At 58.4% G+C, this 18,721-nt stretch overlaps 1 protein-coding gene across 15 annotated transcripts in view; it reads right to left on the bottom strand.

Annotated features, from left to right (window-relative positions):
• Positions 1 to 18,721, bottom strand: part of JPH3 (junctophilin 3) — a 171,879-nt gene that overhangs the window by 45,877 nt on the left and 107,281 nt on the right. The gene's annotated exons all lie outside the window — the stretch shown is intronic.

The raw sequence follows: 18,721 nt of genomic DNA, 5'->3' as shown, positions 1-18,721 counted from the left end.
CCTAACCAAGAGCTCTCCCTGCCTCCGGCTGGCTGCCTGTGCCAGGCAGTGGGTACCTTGTCCTCCGAAGGGTAGGATATGGGTTTTATCCACGTGCCCCATGGTGTCCACCGCACCCCTCCCAGAGTCAAGTCAACCTGGCTGTAAGCATGGGGCAGTACGGACAAAGGCAGGGGCTGACTCTGTGCCACCCAGCACGCCAGGGCCCACGCTGGGACAGAGCCCGTGGCTTCCACCAATCCAAGGCCGTGAGGAGGACACTGGGAGCAGGCTCAGTGGTCCTGGCGGCTCCTTCCCTGAGGGTGGGGCAAGCAGGCCCTTGAAGGCCTCCTGCGCCCAGTCCAAGCTGCGAGTGTCCACACCCACATCCAAGAAAGGTTCCTTGGCCAGAGTGTACAGTTTTGTTGGACCTGCGTTGTTTAACAGTATTTATTTTGAGGGAGACAGAGCACAAGTAGGGAGGGGGGAGACAATTCCAAGCAGGCTCTGCACAGTCAGCACAGAGCCCCACAAAGGACTCGAATCCATGAACCACGAGATCATGACCTGAGCTGAAGTTGGACGCTCAGCCGACTGAGCCACCCAGGTGCCCCTGTATCTGCATGTTTGCCCCCAGTGGGAACTCTTCTACAAGGCTGCAGTCGACATTGGTAAGAAACTGGATTTCAACATCAAGGAAACACCACAGCCCAGCTCTGCTAGGACCGGCCTGGGAACACAGCCTCCTGCCTTCCCCACAAAGGGCTGACAGAATCAAGAGAACAGACCCAGGCCAGCTCAGCAACCAAAGAGGCCGTGGGGAGGCTCCCATCCCCCACCCCTGCCCTCCCCAGCCTCTCTGCCCAGAGTCCTCAGCCCTCTCCCTCCTTGCCGGGGCTGGCAGGGTGGGGGCAGGAGAGACAAAGGGTTCTAGCCCCTCCCAACATTTGAATCCAATCAGTTATTTACAAAACCCTAAATCCAGTGTTTTGTTTTATACCCCAAGCAGCCTGCGTGTGAGAAGGCAGGAGCCAACATGCCCAGTACAACGGGAAGACCAAGTGACCCTGACAGGTATTGTCCCTGCAGGATGCTGTGAGGGCCCCAGAGCAGGGGAAACTTCCTGTGTGCACCTCCACCCTGACCCTGGGCCACCGGTGATAGAAAGACTCAGGAGCAGATGGACAGCTGGGGGCATGCCTACTTCTCTCCAGGCAAGCTCAGTAAGGCAGAGCACCCTCGAGTGGACTCCACCTTCACCCACCTCACCTGCCTATCCTGATGAAGATAATGGGCTGGGCCCTCCATCCCCATCACCCAGAACTTGGAATCAGGAGATCTGAGGGGACTGCAGGTGAGATTTCCCCGATCCTTGCCTGGGAAATGCCATCGAGAGCCAGCAAGACTCTTAGGAAAGAGCCAACAGGACAAGGCTGTGGGACCTGGGACTGCCTTACACTTGAGCAGCACCAGCATCCCCCAAGGAGCAGGATAAAACCCCCTGAATTTGAGTCAGGTCGTGCAGCCCGAGCTTCTGCATTCCTAACAGGCTCCCAGGTGACCCTGCCACTGCATCTGGAACCCCATGGAGGCTCCATACCTGGCTTGGCACGCCATCCAAATTCCGAAAGCCAGAGCCCAGGCAAGCCCCAACCCCCAACCCCTGGCACCTTGGGCCAGGCGGACAGTCAGCTCTTGCCGAGTTCTGTGTGGCTCCCTAGAGCTCCACACGTCTCTCACAGGCTTTTATTTTCCCATCTGAAGCCCCTGCCCATCAGCTGACACTCTTCCAAAGCACTTGTGACACAACCCAAAGGGCCACCCTGGTGGAAAAAGCAGTCTCCACCACAGGCCGGCCTCTAGGGCTGGGCATCAGCAGAGATGCCCTCCTGAGTGCACCCTGAGAGCATGCCCTGGGCAGGGACAGATCTTCCTGGGGGCACATCCAGGGGACCAGCTGGGAGCCCCAGGATCAAAGGAAGGAGAGGAAGGAACAACATTTGCTGTGAAGTCAGGACTCGTTGTGCCCATTTGACAGAAGACTGAGGCTTGGGAGCCAAAGAGCCATCCGATGTTACTGACAAGAGGGGGATTTGAACCCAGCTGGAGCTGATCTCAAAGCCTGCCTGCCCGCCTGGAGGGCCTAAGGCCTGCAGGTGGCTGAACCCCCCCCCCTCCTTAGCCCCACACCACACCTGCCTACCCAGGGGCCAGTGCCACAGCCCAGCTCCTATCCTCCCCTCCAGAAGCCTCCCACTCCACCTGCACTGGCCCTCCTCCCAGAGGTCCACTACCCCCAGTGCGCACAGGGTGCAGCCCTTCCCCTCCACCATCGCAGGTGACTGGATCCCAGAATGTGGCCAACCACCAACTCCCTCCGGGACGCCGGGCTGGGAGGGGACAAAGCCCGAGTGATCGCTTCCTGCCCAGAGTAAGAGAGAGGGGCCAGAGAAGCAGCTAGAGTCTCCTCCCTCAGAGAGAGAGGGGGACACAGTTGATTCTCCAATGCTGGCTCCACCAGAACACCCCTTGTTCCTCCCAGTGAGCCCAGGGGTCCCTGAAACACCCAGAACCCCTCTCCTTGGGGTCCATGTGCCCCGGGACCCCTGCACCAATAGGCCCGGGGTGTCAGGCCTGGCATGAGAGTCCCGTGTTGAACAGGCATCTCCCTGGGAGGAACAGAAGGCATTCACAGAGCTCCAGGCCCCCTTTTCTCAGGTGCACAGGATGCTCTGTGTCCCCACATTCGTGCCCGGGGGCGGGGGGGGGGGGAATGCGTGGAGGCCCCTCCATCCCCAAACCCCATCTCACTAGCAGGGGACACACTGGGAAGTCAGGTTGTACCCCGAACTTTTGCTTCCTGCTTCACCCAGAAAGTAGGTTTCCCAGAGTTTCTGGAAACAATAGCAGAATGCACTGCACCCTGAGTGAAAACCACCACCCCAGCAATTCCACATGTCCACGTCTGGGCCCAACCCAGAATCTCCAAGGCAGGCAGGACTCGGAAATGAGTGCCGCCCACATGTTGCTTTAGATCAAAGCCACCTGTTGTGCTCGTATTTTGTGTGTGTGTGTGTGTGTGTGTGTGTGTGTGTGTGTGTGTGTGTGTGTGTGTGTGTGTAGAAAGCCACAATCCCAGGCCCTAACTGACCTACTGAATCAGGCTGGCCAGAGGAGACTACGTGATGTGCAGTGGTTGGGGCATCTCCTGTGATAGAGGAGGACCCAGGGGTGAGGAAACTCGTCCAAGGACACCCAGCTCATAAGCAACCGGGTCAGGGCAGCAGCATCACAGCACAGGCAGGCATACCAGGCTCTGGAACCTTCTTTAACATACCCTGGACCTCCTTCCATTTTAAAAATATTTCGAGACAGAGTGTGTGTGTGACCAGGGGTGGGGAGGGGGCAGAGAGAGAGATGGGGAGAGAGAAACCTAAGCAGGCTCCGTGCTGTCAGCACAGAGCTTGATCTTCCAAACCCGGAGATCGTGACCTGAGCTGAAATCAACAGTCGGATGCTTAACCGACTGAGCCACCAGGTGCCCCTCTTTCCGCCTTTTCTACATTAGTGAGGACGGCCAGCCCCAAACCCGAACATTCCACAACCTAGAAGTTACAAGCCAAGCTTCTGTGGGTACTTAGGTCATTCCTCATTTTTGACAGCTCATCTTTGTACACAAGTTATAGCCTCAGGATAGATTCCTAGAATGCATTTGCTCAAAGCGAAGTTTCTTTTTACTTAGGGCTTTTGATAAATTGCCCATGGAGAAGTCCACGTAAGAGTGACCATCTCCCTCTATCGTCACCAACACCAGAAAGGATTTTTTTAATAAGTTGTTTTATTGCTGAGTTTTTAAAATTAGAGAAAGTGTGTGCGTGCAAGCCAGGGAGGGGGAGAGAGAGCGTGCAAGAGAGCGCGCGCGAGCGCGCGAGCCCAAGCAGGCTCCACACTATCAGTGTAGAACACAATGTGGGGCTCGAACTCATGAACGTGAGATCAGGACCTGAGCCGAAGTTGGATGCGTAGCCGACCGAGCCACTTAGGCGCCCCAGGATGTATTTTAAAAAATCAGTTTTAGCTGGGCTCTGACGAGCTACAGCTACTGACTAGCACGTGTTCTGGATTCCGGGGAAACAACTCATCCCACATGGTGAGGTCCTACCCACCCCTCTCCCACCCTCCCCAGGACCTTAGAAGGTAACCGTATTGGGAGACCTGGCGTTCGCAGAGAGGATTAAGGTAAAACGGGGTTAGGCGACGGACACACGAAAAGATCCTCAGCGTCACGGGTCATCAGAGAAACGCAGCTCAAACCCACAGCGAGACCTTGCCTCACACCACTAGGACGGCCACGATCAAAACCATAAGAGGGGCACCTGGGTGGCTCGGTCGGTTAAGTGTCCGACTTCAGCTCAGGTCATGATCTCACGGTCTGTGAGTTCGAGCCCCGCGTCGGGCTCTGTGCTGACCGCTCAGATCCTGGAGCCTGTTTCAGATTCTGGGTCTCCCTCTTTCTCTGCTTCCCCCCTGTTCATGCTCTGTCTCTGTCTCAAAAATAAACGTTAAGGGGCGCCTGGGTGGCTCAGTCGGTTAAGCGTCCAACTTTGGCTCAGGTCATGATCTCGCGGTCCATGGGTTCGAGCCCCATGTCGGGCTCTGTGCTGACAGCTCGGAGCCTGGAGCCTGTTTCAGATCCTGCGTCTCCCTCTTTCTCTGACCCTCCCCTGTTCATGCTCTCTGTCTCAAAAATAAATGTTAAAAAAAATTTTTTTTAAATAAAAAATAAACGTTAAAAAAATTAAAAAAAAACAAAAACATAAGAAACAGCATGGGGACCACGCACCGTCGGTGGGAATGTGAAATGGAGCGGCCACCGTGGACAAAAGCACTACAGCCCCGCCTCCAGACCAGTTGGAACGGACGGCAGGGTCTCCAGGACCTTCACGCAGCGTGCTCACAGCAGCACTACTAACAGCGGCCAAGATGTGGAGGCAACCCAAGGGTCCACGGACAGATCAAGAAAAGGTGGTCTGTCCACACAATAGGACATTTTTCAGCCTTAAGAGGAGGAAATCCCGACACCAGCTAGGGCACAGATGAGCCCTCGGGACACTGTGCTAATAGCCAGATACAGAAAGATAATTACCGTACGATTCCACTTACCGGAGATACTTCGGGTAGTTAAAATTCAAGACCGAAAGTAGGACGGCAGGTGCCAGGGCCTGGAGGGGAGTGGTTAATGCGTGCCGGGGCTCATTTTTACAAGACCCGCTTTCTGGAGGGGGGCGCTGGGAACAGCTGTGCACAGCACTCAGGATGTTTGACACGAGTGAACTGCACACTTAAAAATGGTCAAAATGGGGGGCGCCTGGGTGGCGCAGTCGGTTAAGCGTCCGACTTCAGCCAGGTCACGATCTCGCGGTCCGTGAGTTCGAGCCCCGCGTCGGGCTCTGGGCTGATGGCTCGGAGCCTGGAGCCTGTTTCCGATTCTGTGTCTCCCTCTCTCTGCCCCTCCCCCGTTCATGTTCTGTCTGTCTCTCTGTGTCCCAAAAATAAATAAAAAACGTTGGGAAAAAAAAAAATTAAAAAAATAATGGTCAAAATGGTAAATTTTGGGGGTTTTATCACAATGAAAAACATGCAGCTGTTCATCTGGGCCCTAATATGATAGGACGGATGTTCCTATAAGAAGAGAAGTGGGGGGCTCGTGGAGGGCTCAGTCCGTTATGCACCCGATTTCAGCTAGGGTCATGATCTCCCAGTTCGTGAGTTTGAGCCCCACATCGGGCTCTGTGCTGACAGCTCGGAGCCTGGAGCCTGCTTGGGATTCTGTGTCTCTCTCTCTCTCTCTCTCTGCCCCTCCCCTGCTCACGCTGTCTCTCTTGCTCGCTCTCAAAAATAACAACAACAAAAAAAAACCAGGGAAGTGAAACCAGGGGCGTGCGCAGAGGAGAACACCCAGATGAAGAGGCAGGAAGGGGGGCCACCTGCAAGCCCAGGAGAGCAGCCACAGAAGAACCCAGCCCTGGCACCTTGACCTTGCACCTCCAGCCTCAGAACTGGGACAAAATAAAGGTCTAGTGGTTAAGCCTCCCAGTGTGTGGCATTTGGTTATGGTGGCCACGCAAGCCAATAGAACATTCTTAGTCTCTAACCAGGTGACAGAACTGTAGAAGTTAGGAGGATAAACCAAGAGAAAGGATAAAAACCAGACTGCCGAGAACATATAAACGCTCGTTGGGCAGGACACAAAAGTTCCTAGAGAAACAGAACCAGAAAATCACAGCCGGGGGACACCGGGCAGAGACAAGCCGGGGGCTAAGTGTGGGACCAGCCACAGGACATCTAGGAGGAAGACCACGTTCTGAGCAGAGACCCTGCCCCTGTTCCCGGCCGATCCAGGCACGGGCAGGTACACGGACACATGCAGGCAGGAGGGGAGAAGTCCTCTGAAGAGGTCGAGTCCGGCCAGTCTGCTTCTTGGGACCTTTAATAAACGAACAGCCAAGGGTCATCAGACATTTGGAAGAAGCTGCCAGGAGGAAAATGGACCCAAAGATACAAATAAGTGACAGGGAAGGGGGAAACTAGAGAGAATCCTGGAAAATGCAGGGTACAGCAGGCATCAGGGAGGCCAGAAAGTAAAGCCATAAAGACAAAACACTGTATCCATAAAGTGCAAACACAACACAACACACACACACACACACGCACAGAAAAGTCAGATTCAACGAGCAAGCTCCAGGAAATTAAAAATGCAATGGCCAAAATAAGAATTTTGGAAGAGAGTTGGAAAACAAAGTCAAGAAAATCAGAAACTGAAAAAGAAGAGGCAGGCAAAGTAGTGGCAAATAGAAGAAAGTAAGAGTTGTGTAGGCTAAGCCAGAAGTCCCGCGTCTATACGTTAGGAGTTCCGGAAAAGCAACGGAGGGAAGTTACCAAAGACGCAGGATAGGAAGGCGTCTGGGATTGAAGGGTCCAGGCTGAAGGGGCTCAGGACACCAGCACGAAGAAGGAAAAGCACTCCTACCAAGACCTGGCACTGTGGAATTTCAGACCACCCCCCACCCCAACACACACCCTAGAATGAAGACCCCAAACACTTGGAGGGGGGCACGACCCCACATGAAGGCTGAGAATCAGAACGGGAAGAGCCTTCTCAACAGCAACAGTGAAACCCGGAAGTCGGGGGAAGTCGTCGGGGGAAGTCGTCGGGGGAAGTCGCCCCCCCCCCCCAAACCCTGGACTTCAGTCTAGAATCCTGTAAACGACCAATTCCTCAGCATAGACCCAAAAACCAGCTTTCAGGCAGTCTTCCTTAGGAAGATACTACAGGACGTATGCCACCAAAACAAGGGAGTAAACCAGGAAAAAGCAAGACCCAGCCAACAAGAAGGGCAAAGGGGACTTCCAGGAAGCAGAGGGAAGTAGGGAACATCTACAGGACTCGTAAAACCCAGAGGAAAAGCTATAAAACGTGGATCATGTAGAACGTGTGGCTGCATATAGGTGTAGACCGGTAGGGAATCTGGAGGCTTCGTTCATGTGAACAGCTGCACGGAGAGGTATTCTCCGGACCATTTGGAAGGCAGGGAAAGAACGAGTGATCTCAGAACTACGCGGCCGCAAAGAGGTGACAATTAGTCCGGTGCCCTGTGAAGACAGATGCGGGAGGAGCGCAGAGACGCCGAACGCACCCACTAGCTCCACAAGCGTCAGTCTTGTAATAAGAACCCAGAATATGGGGTTAACGAATATGGGACCTGATGTCGGAAAGCTTAAGAAGGGGAACGGGGTCCCGAAGACTAAAGATTCCTCATCAACCACAGCAACAAGTCCACACAGGACAGCTGCGAGCGTGCAGAAAACAGGAAGCACACTTAGCTCAAATTTGTGGGCAGGTGGGGAAAGGGGGGGTGGTTCTGTGGACTTTTGTTCCAAGCAGGCTTTTTTAATGTTCATTTGTTTGAGGGGGGAGGGGCAGAGAGAGAGGGGCACAGAATCCGAAGCAGGCTCCAGGCTCCAACCTGTCAGCACAGGGCCCGACGCAGGGTTGGAACCCTCAAACTGTGAGATCATGACAAGAGCCCAAGTCAGACACTCAACCGACAGAGCCACCCAGGCACCCCTGCTCGAAGCAGGATTTTGTTTGGGGCACGAATGGATACCTTCAACTATGGGCACAGATGATCTTGATAAAGGTCATGGGCAGGAGAGGGGCAGAGAGGGAGAGAGCATCCCAAGCAGGCTCCACGCTGGCAGCACAGAGCCCAGCCTGGGGCTGGATCTCATGAACTGGGAGATCGTGACCTGAGCTGAAATCAAGAGACGCTTAATGAATGCAGACACCAAGACGCCCTAATGGTGAAACATTTTGGAGGGGGAAGAGAGGGGAGGGACTTCCGTAAGAAGATTCTTCAGCAGTCCAGGTACCCACCCTGCTCGGGCTGCCTAGGCTCAAGGAGGCTTCAGGGCCTGTGGAGGTGCCGACGCCAACCCCCGCTCCCCACGGAAGATGCCCGCCTGGTGAGCTCCCGGGCCGCACTTAGAAGGCTGGTAAGGAAAGCCGGGAAGAGGCCACAAAGCCCCAGGCCAGTGGGCTCCTCGGGATGGAGGGGAGACGCTTCCCTGAGGGGTCAGACACAGCGTGCAGAGTGGAGGCCGGAAGCGGAGATGGAGGCCCCAGCAGCCCGTGCAGGACGCCAGGCAGGAAGTGCCCAGAGGAGAGCCGGAGGCAGTTCCCACCCCGGAGAGACCGACCCAGGCACGGGCGGTGCTTCTGGCCTGATGTTGGGGGGAGGGGGGGAACAGGAGGAGCCATCCAGGAGTGCCCCTCCGCGGGCCCTGGGGGTGCCCCTCTGCTCCCCACACCCGTTCATCCTGGGAAGGGCTTGTAAACTTAACTGTTTGTAGAACCACTTATAGAAAAAGCAGGAAGTATACAGATTTCCCCGTACGTCCCCCTCACGGCACCCTTCACACCATTTTGTCACCTCACAAGACAGTTGTTCCCATCACTGGGCCTACATTGATGCACGTAGAATCCATAGCTCCCAGCAGGGATCCCTCTCACTGCTGGCCAGATGTACGTGTATCCATCATCATGGCACCCTACAGAGCTGTCACACGGCCCTGGAATCCTGCATTCTGCCTAGTCCTCTCTCCCCCCAATGCTGGGCAGCACGGACCCTCTCCCCGTCGCCAGAGCATCACCCTTCCAGGGGGCCAGCTAGGGTCGTGCACGATGAAGCCCTTCCGGGCCTGCCTCTTGCATCCAGCCCCCGGCCGGTGAGGCGTCCGGCTGTCCGGTGGCTGTGGGCCACGGTGCCGTCACCCACCCCCTGGTGAAGGGCAGTGTCGTTGCTTCCAAGTTTCAGCAGTTACGAGTAACGGGAAAGCACTTTCTCACAGAAGGAAACAAACCTAATCTCCGAATAAGGGATATGCTTTTAAGGTCCAGGATCTATCACGTTCACGAAGACTTCCCCGGATCCATTGCCTTCTCAGTTCAGGGGCACCTGGATAATCCTGCTGGGGAGCCCGGCAGTCCAGAGCCTCGACCACGGCGTCGGAAGGGCAGCGGAGCACGCACGATCGATTCTGGGCTTCACAAGGGCCCACGGGGGTTGAGAGAGACGGATGCTTTTTCAAGGCCACACAACAGGAAGAAGGGAGAGATCCGAGTCTCCCTACTCTGCTGTCCTCAGAGCCGGAAGGAACCTCCATCCCCCCGTGGTCCCCGTCACAGGGGACGTCCACGCTCCCGGAGGTCAGCAGGGCAAACGTTAAGTATCAGCTAGTTTGTAGACCCCAGCCAGATGGCCCCACGTGGTACCTTCCGAGCCACACCCCCCGGGGACACCAACTCCGCTCGCACCATCCTGACCTCGCGGAGAGAGCAGAGACACCTTAGGTGCACTGTGCCTCAGGTCCACCCCACCCCCAGGGCTTCTTCCACCAGGTGCCCAGAGTCACTTGCCCAGACTCCTGACGTTAAGGAGCTGAGCTAGGGCCCCGACCAGGTGTGCCCGATACCCGGGCCCACGTTCTGGGCAATGGTCTATCCTACTCCCCGAGAGAGAAGGGGGAAGGAAGGTCAGCAACGAGGAATGCAGGCTGCGGCTCCCACCGGCTCCCCGCCAAGGCCGGTGCTTCTCAAGCCCACAGTGTGCACAGCCACTCCTACAGGATAGCAGAGAGGCAGGTGGCAAGGGAATGCACCCTGAGGGAAGCCCCCCAACATGGTAGCTGTACCCCCATCACACAAAAGGAGGCCGGCTGTTTCCTCTGACGCCCTGATGTCCAGCACGGCCCTTCCCTGGGGAACGGTTCAGACACACAGGCTGACAAACCTGGGCATCTCGCCCACCAGCCTCCAGCCCCACACCCTGCCGGGCCTCCGTGAGCAGGAACGCCCCTGCTCCCCAACCCTGATTCCTCCACCCCTGGCTGCCCCGCTCATTCTCCTCTGGGCACAAACAAGGGAGGCTGGCCGGAACCGGATGCAGCAGGAAGGAACAAATACTCCGAATCCCACCATCTGGGGAGCACCTTGCCTAGACCCATACTCCCCTCCCTGCTCACTCAGAGAGGCGGCAGCTGCCAGAGGCCCACAAGGTTAGCCCGAGGTCAGGAGTTCACGGAAACGCTTGGGTGGGAGTCAGCGGGCGTGGGCAAAAAGGAAGGGATCAGCCCCTCTCAGGAAAGGGTTCATCGCCAGAGTGGTCAGAAGCCAGGCCCCATGAGCCCAGGGAGATCTCTGGCCTCTGAGCCTCACTGGTCTGCATCTGTGAAACAGGGACGAGAACAGCACCCTACGTGGTCATCATGGGGAATATACCGGTTAGTACTTCAAGATGGGGAGGGCACGGAGCAGTCACGCCGTTCGTGTAAAATCCGTCAGGAGGCCTTGGTGGTTTGAGAGGCGACCAGGCACAGAGGCAGTGCTGGAGAGCTCTACATCGATAGTGGCTGTTTTGCCAACCCATAGCTCTCCGGGAACTCATGGAGATCCAGATTCCCAGGCCCCTAGACCCCCTGAAGCAGAGACCCTGGAACGTGCCACAGCCCCCAGGTGACTGATGCCGCTAAAAATCGAGAACCCACGTTTTTCTATTAGAATCTGGAGAACTCTGAGGAGTTCTCACAGACGCCCAGCCTACCCAGAGGCACAGACTCGGTGGGTGTGGGGGAGGCCTGGGCAGGAAAGCATTTTAAAAACCTCTTGAACGACTATTTTAGGACTCCCAACGTCTCCTTTTTCACGTTATGTTGTTGGAGAACCAACGATCTCGGTGCTGAAAAGTCACTTACTGGTTAAGCTTCCATCAAACTTCAGACAGCAGTCTCTACGGCACACTTCCCCAGAAGATCTCCACCCTCCCATGGATCACTTCGCAGGATCAGGAGGTCATACACACGGCAGAAGTACAGGGCCATTGCTAAGGGCCCACGTGAAGACAAGGCTTGTGACAGGGCTTGAACCCTCACCCCAGGCAGACACTCACCCTCAGCCAGAAACAAGAGCTGTAACCCTCAGAGACCACCTCTAAGCCCCAGGGAGGCTTCCACAGGCCTTAGCTTCCAGAGTGCTGGGCTAGAAAACCTGAAGCAGGGGGAGAACCAAAACCTCTGTGGGAGGCTACCCGTTCCAAGGGCCGAACAGAGGTGAGGGAGAAGTGGGGGTAGAACTCCCACCAAACCCCCTGGGGACAAGCCTAGCTCTACTACCAACCATAAGGCTGGTGAAATTACTTACCTTCCGTTTGCACGTCTGAAAGATGGTGACAGTAGTACCTAACCCAGTGGGACTTCAGCAAGAACAGGGACCAAACACGAAAACCGAAGACAATCCGAGAGAAGAGTGAAGAAAGAGCCCGGGGTGTTTGTATCCTGTGGAAGCCCCCGCCTGCCTGCTAAAGCCCCAGGGAGGCCCCCACCTGCCTGTTATAAACCCACGGAGGCCCCACCTGCCTGCTAGAGCCCCACGGAGGCCTCACGTGTCTGCTATAGCCCCACAGAAGTCCCATCTGCCTGCTATAGCCTTACAGAAGCCTTACGTGGCTGTTACAGCCCCACAGAGCCCCCCACCTGCCTGCTACAGCCCCAGGGAGGACCCCACGTGCCTGTTACAGCTCCACGGAGGCCCCCACCAGACTGCCATAGCCCCAGGGAGGCCCCTACCTGCCTGCTATAACGCCACGGAGGTCCCACGTGCCTGTCACAGCCCCACAGAGGCCCCTCACCTGCCTGCTATAGCCCCAGGAGGGACCCCACCTGCCTGCTATAACCCCACAGGCCCCACGTGCCTGTTACAGCCCCAGAGAGGTCCCACCTGCCTGCTATAGCCTTAAGGAGGCCTTACATGGCTGTTACAACCCCACGGAGGCCCCACGTGTCTGTTACAACCCCACGGAGGCCCCCACCTGCCTGCTATAGCCCCAGGGAGGACCCCACCTGCCTGCTATAGCCCCAGGAAGGACCCCACCTGCCTGCTATAACCCCACAGAGGCCCCACGTGCCTGTTACAACCCCACGGAGGCTCCGACCTGCCTGCTATAGCCCCAGGAAGGACCCCACCTGCCTGCTATAACCCCATGGAGGCCCCACGTGCCTGTTACAGCTCCACAGAGGTCCCACCTGCCTGCTATAGGCTCACGGAGGCCTTACGTGCCTGTTGCAGCCCCACAGAGGCCCCACGTGCCTGTTACAGCCCCAGAGAGGTCCCACCTGCCTGCTATAGCCTTAAGAAGGCCTTACGTGGCTGTTACAGCCCCACGGAGGCCCCCACCTGCCTGCTATAGCTCCAGGGAGGCCTCCACCTGCCTGCTATAGCCCCACGGAGGCCCCTACCTGCCTGCTATAGCCCCACGGTGGCCCCTACCTGCCTGCTATAGCCCCAGGAAGGACCCCACCTGCCTGCTATAGCCCCAGGGAGGCCCCCACCTGCCTGCTATAACCCCACAGGCCCCACGTGCCTGTTACAGCTCCACAGAGGTCCCACCTGCCTGCTATAGGCTCACGGAGGCCTTACGTGCCTGTTACAGCCCTACAGAGGCCCCACGTGCCTGTTACAGCCCCAGAGAGGTCCCACTTGCCTGCTATAGCCTTAAGGAGGCCTTATGTGGCTGTTACAGCCCCACGGAGGCCCCCCACCTGCCTGCTATAGCCCCAGGGAGGCCCCCACCTGCCTGCTATAGCCCCACGGTGGCCCCTACCTGCCTGCTATAGCCCCAGGAGGGACCCCACCTGCCTGCTATAACCCCACAGAGGCCCCACGTGCCTGTTACAACCCCACGGAGGCCCCCACCTGACTGCCATAGCCCCAGGGAGGCCCCTACCTGTCTGCTATAACCCCATGGAGGCCCTACGTGCCTGTCACAGCCCCACGGAGATCCCACGTGCCTGTTACAGCCCCACGGAGGCCCCCCACCTGCCTGCTATAGCCCCAGGAAGGCCCCCACCTGCCTGCTATAGCCCCAGGAGGGACCCCACCTGCCTGCTATAACCCCACAGAGGCCCCACGTGCCTGTTACAACCCCACGGAGGCCCCCACCTGACTGCCATAGCCCCAGGGAGGCCCCTACCTGCCTGCTATAACCCCATGGAGGCCCTACGTGCCTGTCACAGCCCCACGGAGGTCCCACGTGCCTGTTACAGCCCCACGGAGGCCCCTCACCTGCCTGCTATAGCCCCAGGGAGGACCCCACCTGCCTGCCATAACCCCACAGGCCCCACGTGCCTGTTACAGCTCCACAGAGGTCCCACCTGCCTGCTATAGCCTCACGGAGGCCTTACGTGCCTGTTACAGCCCCACAGAGGCCCCACGTGCCTGTTATAACCCCATGGAGGCTCCCACCTGCCTGCTATAGCCCCACAGAGGTCCCACGTGCCCGTTACAGTCCCATGGAGACCCCACGGAAGCCCCCACCTGCCGGCTATAGCCCCATGGAGGCCCTACATGCCTGTTACAGTCCTACAGAGGCCCTATGTGCCTGTTACACCCCCACGGAGGCCCCACGTGCCTGCTACAGCCCCACAGAGGCCCCCACCTGCCAGCTATAGCCCCACGGAGACCCCACGTGCCTGCTATAGCCCCACGGAGACCCCAAGTGCCTGCTATAGCCCCACGCAGGCCCGCAACTGCCTGTTATAGCCCCATGGAGGCCACACGTGCCTGGTACAACCACATGGAGGCCCTTAGCTTCCTACTCTGAAGGGCCCCGAGGCCCCAGGTGCCTGCCATCTCCTCCTGGGGGTCCCTGCAAGTGCCTGCCATCTTTTCACCGGGGTCCCCCAGAGTCGGCCCTCCCGGAGAAAAAGAGATTGATCAGTGGTTGGGGCTACCTCCTACAGCAACATCATTTCCTTTTCCACGACCCTTCCCTAAATCACAGCGTCATGGGCACCGCTCCGCTAGCTATGAAGCTTCCTTCAGGCCCCTCTCCACACCCCTAGGCCTCAGTTCTGCAGCGTGGAGAGAAGACCCTTACCCTCGTTCACCCAACCAGTCTGCTAAGTACCCACCACGTGCCAAGATGGAAACCATGCCAAAAACAAAGAACCCAGTGGATCTGAGACTCAGAGGGAGAGACATTAGGCGGCCACCACCGGTACGCAGAGGACTGGAGCAGGGCTTCGGATGGAGGCAGAGGGGCAGAAATGTGGTGGGGACCACCTCCGGTGGGGGGTGGGCACTGAGCGCTTCCGTGCCTGGAATGACGGCCATCTCCATCCCTGTTAGGGTTCTCTCCAAACACAAACTTTGCCAAGTCCAGGAATAGATCCACCCCCCAGGGGGGAGGCTGGTAAGGACTTCTCAGCATCCAGAAGATTCTTTTTAAAAATAAGTGGGAACGTCCGTTGGAGCAGACACTTTGGAAAACAGTCTGGCAGTTCCTCAAATGACCATATGACCTGGCAATTCCACCCTTAGGTACGGACCCAGGAGAAATGAAAACACCTGCCCCACACACACCTGCGCACAAGTGTTCACAGCAGCAGCAGGTTCCAACAGCCAAAGGTGGAGGGAAACAAGATACCCATCAGCAGAGGGCTGGCTGAGCCGGATGTGGTCCGTCCACGCCCTGGAAAGCTCATGAGTCTTAAGGAGGAGCAGAGCTCGGGCACATGTTAGTGGATGGACCCAGAAAGCATCCTAGAGCCTGAAGGGCATGTATCACGTATGATGCCTGTATGTGAAATGTCCAGAAGATGCAAACACAGAGACAGAGGAGTTTCGGAGGCCACCAACGGGACAGTGGGGGGGGGGGGGGGGGCGAGGGAAAGGACAGTGGGGTACAAGGTTCCTCTGGGGAGATGGCACACGGCCCTGTGAACACACTAGGAACCACTGAATTGTGCACCCGGAGCAGGTGTGCTGTGTGGCATGTGAACTAAGCCTGCACTTGGGTTAGCAGAGCCCCGGTAAGGAGGGGCCGAGGCGTGCGGCAGCCCAGCCTTCCTCTGCCCTGGGAAGGGGGGTGACGGCCATCACCTCCACCTCCCATAATTGCCAGTAACCACCCTCCTGGATCCCCCTGTTTGCCGGGCTCCCCGGAGGGCTCCTGCCCTGTGGCCCAGGGGGTCCCACGGCTGTTTCCGAGTGGTGTCCAAACCTCCACAGAACCGTGCGGGGGGAGGAATGCTCCGGTCAGGACTCCCCAGGCGACAGAGGGGGACAGTACGATTTCAGACGTGACAGCTGCTCCCAAGGAGCAGGGTGGGAGCAGGGGCCCCCAACTTGGGGTGTGCAGACTCCCAGGGGGGCCACAGAAAGAATCAAGAGTCGTGGGGAAAGAAATTACATCCTTATTTTCACTGGCCTCTACTTGAGATTTAGACAGGCAGCAAATCACAGCAGTCGGTCGCCAAACCCAGCGACCAAGCAGTCTTGTCACCAATAGAAACGGCACGTCCCGGGAGAGTGGTTGCAAACATCTGGGATATGGTTACACCCCAGGCCTGCCCCCGCCGGAGCAGGGCCAGAGTGCTCAGGAGGACCCTCACGCCCACCCTGCTGGTGCCAGCACTGTGCCAAGGACACACGGGGCCCGAGTCCCCATGGATGCCAGCCCCAGGCTCATGCTGGGAGGGACGCTGGGGCTGTGCAGGTGTCTCCAGACAGAGCGGCACTGAGAAAAGACCTGGAGGGCAGAGGGGAAGCAGGAGGGGCTGAGCGGTGACCGGCACAGAACCCTCCACCTACACCTCCCTGATGACTCAGTGTCCACGGGGCTAGGCCTGTGAGGGGCACACACTCCCTCCCTGCCACTGCCCTGCCAGGGTCTTCCTCTGACCTCAAGCCCTAGGGGACCTGGGGTAACAGTGAGTCACCCAACACGACTCTGGGCCCCCAGAAGCCTTGACACCCCTGGGAGGTAGCCCACAGGGCATGTCTGGGGAGGGGACGGGTCACAGGCTGAACCTCTTCCAGCCCCACCCGACTCCGGCTCCCCGCAGGGACTGGCCTGCGGCCTGATACAGGCTTACTCTCTCTGGGAGTCCCCTCCCTCACCCAGCTCTTCCGTCAGGGCCCAGGGCCCAGTTCCTCAGGAAAGCTGGCCAGACCCCACCCCAGTCCGAGATGCCTGTCACAGCCCAGGCTGACAGGCCCTTGAGCTGGGGTTCTCCCGAAACTACTTGGCTCAGCCATCAGCCAGAGTCCTTGAGGCTCGGAGAGGAAGAGCGGAGGGGACGCCGCTCTGAGACCCTCCCCAAACTGCCCACCCAAGGCTCTAACACCTGCTCACACCGCAGTTCCCACGGGAGGGTCTGCCCTCCCTGCAAGGAGGAGTAAACTGGAACCGCCTCAGGGCTGGAGGCCTCGACACCCCGAAGGAGTTCCAAATGCTTCTGCAGGAACCCCTCCCCTCTGGCTGCTGTGAGTGGAAGGGAAGGCCTGGAGGCAAGGGTCTGCTGGCCTTCCTGAGGGGGACTCAGAAGCCCCCAGTGCCAAGCCCCGAGGCCTCTCAAGCTCAGACACCCTGGCTCCAGCTTGCCTGGCTGGGGTCCCCAGCCTGGGGTTCTGCACCCCCACACATGTGGGGTGTCCCCAGCCCAGGGCTCTGTTCCATCGGCTGGTGGAGTCAGGGTCCGCATCGTCACCCCTCCACTCGGGGCCAAACGGGAACTAGCTGGAGGGGGCTGAGCCCCGGCAGCCGGGGCTGGAGATCCGCGCTCACGGGCGCCACCTCCAAGCCCCCCACGTCGGGGGAGCTCGATCCCATTTAAGGCTCTGGCTCCCCACAGTCCTGACAGGCAGGCGCAGGGCTGGAGACCGAGGCAGGGTGCCTGCCCGGGCGCTGGGGGCTGCGTGTGGCCCCCTCCCTCTGAGCAGCAGGACAGCAAGCTCCAGGGGGTTGATGCTCAGACTCAACAGAAAGGTGCGCAGGGTGCTGGGTGGCAGTGAGCGCGAGGCGGCTGCTTGAAAACAAAGGGCCAGGGAGAAGTAGCAGGTGCACCTGACCTCAGGAAGGGACGCGTCCCTCCTCCCTCTGCCCTGCCTGTGGCCGCCCTGCTCCTCCCTCTCCCTGTCTGTCCCTCCCTGTCTGTCTCTCCCTCTCTGTCTCTCTCCCTCTGTCTGTCTCTCCCTCTCCGCTCCCTGTCTCTCCCTCTCCCTCTCTGTCTTCCTCCTTCTGTCTCTGTCTCTCCCTCTGTCCCTCTCCCTCCCCCCCCTCCATCTCTGCCTCTCCTCTATCTCCGTCTCTCCCTCTCTGTCTCTGTCTTTCCCTCCCTGTCTGTCTCTCCCTCTCTGTCTCTCTCCCTCCTGTCTCCCTCTGTCTCTCCCCCTCCCTCTCTGTCTTCCTCCTTCTGTCTCTGTCTCTCCCTCTGTCCCTCTCCCTCTCCCCCTCTCCATCTCTGCCTCTCCTCTGTCTCCGTCTCTCCCTCTCTGTCTCTGTCTTTCCCTCCCTGTCTGTCCACTGTCTGGCACATTCCTGCACACCCCCCCACCCCTCGCCGGTCCTGCTCAGGCCTCCAGCTAACAGGACACTCTGTGCTTGTGAACACTTCATGGCCACTGTCACCAGGGCCGCCTCCAGCCCCGAGAAAACCCTGACCGCTGCTATATTTCTGCCGCATTCTCTTGGGGATCCACACCGCAGACACAGCCACTCAGCCCCCACGCTGTCTGGGTGATGTGGGATCCCCAGGGAGCCTCCAGGCAAGGCTGCGGGCTGGGCCCTTCATCCCCAGAATGTTTATCTCCTGTTTGTCCTAACAGGTTGGTTCTGTGCAGACCCAAAGGGTCAGGCTGTGGCCTCCACAGCCAGGGAAGGCCTGACCACCCGCCTGACGCGGCCCCTCGAGTCTGGCATAGCCACAGCCATGCTGGCTCCCGCACTTCCCAGGGCGGCCCTGCTCCCCCTCCCTGCACTTAAAACGGATGGAGCCTCTGTGACCTCGCCCAGGGCCCAGGGCGTGTGGGGAAGTCCCTCCCCCAAAGGCTTTCCCACACCCGCCAGGTCTCACTGTCAGCCCTGGTTCAGCTCCCTCCATCCCGTCAGCAGTAAAGGGGGACCTATGTGACAGGTGCATGGACAGGGCCCCCTCAGCCAGTCCAATGGTCCCACGCTGCCCTGGGGCTATTTGCTGCTATCCCCGGGGCCGGCTCATTGCCAGGCACACAGTAAGTGCTCAATAAATACCTGTGTGGGTCCCAGCTACCCTGCAGACACCACGGCTGTTCTGTCCCTGCCAGTAAAATAGACCCTAACTGCAGCCCCTCAAAGCCTGCGCTGCA

Source organism: Neofelis nebulosa, chromosome 17 (genome assembly GCF_028018385.1).
Source record: "Neofelis nebulosa isolate mNeoNeb1 chromosome 17, mNeoNeb1.pri, whole genome shotgun sequence".
In the NCBI taxonomy this organism is placed as follows: Eukaryota; Metazoa; Chordata; class Mammalia; order Carnivora; family Felidae; genus Neofelis; species Neofelis nebulosa.
The sequence above is the reverse complement of the archived record's forward strand: the minus strand, read 5'-3'. Positions and strand labels throughout refer to the sequence as shown.